Raw genomic sequence first — 590 nt, forward strand, 5'->3', positions numbered from 1 at the left:
TGCAATTAAATTTTTAGTTATAAAATTGAATAAATCTTACTAATAATTATAATAAAAAAATATTTCAATGATTTTCACTTAATGAATATACATTTATGAATTTAAGTTTTATAGTGTTATGATTAAAAAAATGATGAAATGGAAAATTTTTTGAAAATTAGAGTTTACTTTCATTATAGATATAAGGTTAAATACTTTGGAAAATATTATTATTTATTTTGTCAATTTTTATTTTCATTCTTAATTTTGATAGAAATGAGTGAGAATCAAATGTCACCCTTATTTTGTAATCAACTCCTATTTATCATTTTAATACCCAATTAACTCCACTAGGTGAAAAATATTTTTTACACAATGATCTAAATAATAAAAAATATTTTCGATAATTTATCAAAATAATATAAAATATTAAATTTTTTATAAAATATTTTACACAAAAAAATTTCTTTCAATAATTTATTTTTCGATTACCAACTGGGCTTAAATGACTTTTTGAACCTTTTACCTATGGCCTTAAAAACCTTTGATAAGGTTTATTCTTTAAATATTGTTTACAAATAAAAAAAGTCATCTAAAACTCTTTGTCAAAC

The sequence above is a fragment of the Theobroma cacao genome, chromosome 9, assembly GCF_000208745.1.
Source record: "Theobroma cacao cultivar B97-61/B2 chromosome 9, Criollo_cocoa_genome_V2, whole genome shotgun sequence".
In the NCBI taxonomy this organism is placed as follows: Eukaryota; Viridiplantae; Streptophyta; class Magnoliopsida; order Malvales; family Malvaceae; genus Theobroma; species Theobroma cacao.